Raw genomic sequence first — 3,035 nt, 5'->3', positions numbered from 1 at the left:
GCGCCCGCCCACACAGCTTTGTCTCCTGGTGCCCTGGCGCTGATCCCCCGAGCGTGGGGGAGCTCCTGGGCTAATCCCTTGTCCTCATTGAGGCATCCCTGCGTCACCACTCTTGGCTTGGGTCTCCACCAGGGTTGGGGTCCCTTTTGCCAAAGCCCCATTCCAAAGCGTTGCACACATTGGCAAGCAAAGGCTTTAAGTACAGAGAGGTTTCCAGGGCTGAAGCCAGTCAGCCACTCCTGGACCTGGGGACCCCTTGCCGGCCGTCTGCTGCTGATGCCACTTGTCCCAAGGGCACTGCTTACTGAGCCCGCACTCTCCCTTGGCTCTTCTGTTTGGAAGCCAGGAGCAGGCAGAACTGGTCCGGAAACTCCTGCCTGCCCCCATCTCCCACCCAGGCATCGGTGGCTGAGTTTTGTGACTGGCCTTTGCTGTTTGCTCCCACCATGGCCTGCCTGTGGTCCTGCAAGGGCTCCTCACTCACCAGGGGCCACTTTCCTTCTTGGCCCATGCTGCAGCTGCTGTCACCTGCCTCTGCTGTGTCTTACCTCCTTGGCCTCTTAGAATATGTCCTATATAATCGGCCCTGCTCGCCCCTGCCTGGCTCTGAGCTTTGATTTACTCCTGGTCTTCCTGCTGGGTTTTTTTGTGTGTGTGTGTGACAGAGGCTTGCTGTCACCGAGGCTGGAGTGCAGTGGCCTGATCTCCACTCACTGCAACCTCCACCTCCTGGGTTCAAGTGATTCTGCTGCCTCAGCCTCCTGAGTAGCTGGGACTACAGGCGCATGCCACCGTGCCCGGCTAATTTTTGTATTTTTAGTAGAGACAGGGTTTCACCAAGTTAGCCAGGATGGTCTTGATCTCCTGACCTTATGATCCACCCACCTCGGCCTCTCAAAGTGCTGGGATTACAGGCCTGAGCCACCATGCCCGGCCCCCTGTTTTTGTTTGTTTGTTTTTTGTTTTGTTTTTTGAGGCAAAGTCTTGCTCTGTTGCCCAGGCTGGAGTGCACTGGCGCAATCTTGGCTCACTGCAACCTCCGGCTCCTGGGTCCCAGCGATTTTCCTGCCTCAGTGTCCCGGGTAGCTGGGACTACAGGTGTGCGCCATATGCCTGGCTAATTTTTTTGTATTTTTAGTGGAGACAGGGTTTCACCATGTTGGCCAGGCCGGTATTGAACTCCTGACCTCAGGTGATCCACCCACCTCGGCTTCCCAAAGGGCTGAGATTACAGGCGTGAGCCACCGTGCCTGGCCTCTTTCCCTGGTTTTAACCTCTGTAGCTCCCAACTCCCATTCTCTGCTTTTTTCCCTGGGTGGGGATGGGCTCAGCCTGCCTGTCATCCCATATTTGTGACCCAGCTCCCGAGATAACTTTCAGCTCTGACACCAACTGACCACGAGGATGTCTGCACCAAGGAGGCCCTTGAGACCCCACCTGTCTTTGTGGATTATGGGGCCACCAGGGTGGCCACAGCCCTGGTTGGCTCCCAGATCCTAAGGGAAAGAGTGGCCTGCTGAGGACGGTAGACTGAGAAGAGTAATCATAGCTGCCAGTTGTCAAGCAGCTGCTCTTCCGGGCACAGGGCCAAGCACTGTAGATAACAGCTCTCTACGACAATGTAAGTGTGCATTGTTAGCCCAAGTTTTTTTTTTGTCTTTTTAAAAATAGAGACGGGGTCTTGCTATGTTGCCCAGGCTGGTCTGGAACTCCTGGGCTCAAGTGATCCACTCACCTCAGCTTCCCAAGTAGCTGGGACTACTGGTGTACACTACTAGGCCCCATGCAGGGCTCTCTAAAAAGAGGAGGACAACGCCAGGCGCGGCGGCTCACACCTGTCATCTCAGCACTTTGGGAAGCCTAGATGGGTGGATCACTTGAGGCCAGGAGTTTAAGACCAGCCTGGCCAACATGGTGAAACCCCGTCTCTACTAAAAATACAAAAATTAGCTGGGCATGGTGGCAGGTGCCTGTAGTTCCAGCGACCTGGGACGCTGAGGCAGGAGAATTGCTTGAAGCCAGGAGGTGGAGGTCACAGTGAGCTGAGATCTTGCCACTGCACTCCAGCCTGAATGACAGAGCGAGACTCTGTCTCAAAAAAAAAAAAAACAAAACAAAACAGAGAGAGTAGGAGAATAGACTTGACCTTCAGGAATGTTAGACTCAGCTAGAGATGTAGGTGGGGTGGAATGTAATCAACTGGACAGCAGGGGGCTGCTCACTAGTGGAAGCCCAGGCAGGACTTGATGGTGTCCAGGAGGTCTCTGGAATCTACACTAGGGATGCTGGCAGGATTGGTTGAATTAAATGATTATTTCTCAGGCCAGAAAAAAAGCTGTTTCCTCCCTTCAGTTTGTCTTCATGGCTCCAATCACTCAGCCAGAAATAGGATTGCTCTGCTTGGTTCAGTGGGAGCGGGTGAGGGAGACTCATTTGTAAAGCAGGGTTGCTCTCAAAGAGCTCATTTTCTAAGTAAGGGGAGAGACAGAGGTGGGAGAGTTGCTAAAATGACCCTGAAAGCAGTCATCACTTGGCAAGAGAGCTGAGCAGAGTACTCACTTGCACAGTGAGTGTTGCTTGCTTTAATTTCAGTTCCTTAGGCTCCGTGGCCAGCATGCCAGGGACCAGATGTCAGGACTTGAGTGATTCAGAGGTCTGTCGAGGCTCGGTGTGGTGACTTACACCTGTGATCTGAGCACTTAGGAAGGCTGAGGCAGGAGGATGGCTTGAAGTCAGGAGTTTGACACCAGCTTGGGCAACATAGCAAGACCCTCATCTCTAAATAATTTAAAAAAGTAGCCAAGCATGGTGGTGCGTGCCTGTAGTACCAGCTGCTTGGGAGGCTGAGGTGGGAGGATTGCCTGAGCCTGGGAGGTTGAGGCTGCAGTGAACTGTGATCGCACCACTGCCCTCCAGCCTGGGCAACAGAACAAGACCCCGCCTCAAAAAAAAAAAAAAAGACCGTTGAGTGATCTAGGGAGTCATTTAAAAACTTCCCTCTGGCCTCCAGGGAGCCCAGACAGCACACAGTATCC

Source organism: Symphalangus syndactylus, chromosome 14 (genome assembly GCF_028878055.3).
Source record: "Symphalangus syndactylus isolate Jambi chromosome 14, NHGRI_mSymSyn1-v2.1_pri, whole genome shotgun sequence".
NCBI classification, from domain to species: domain Eukaryota; kingdom Metazoa; phylum Chordata; class Mammalia; order Primates; family Hylobatidae; genus Symphalangus; species Symphalangus syndactylus.
Note: the sequence above shows the minus strand (reverse complement) of the source record.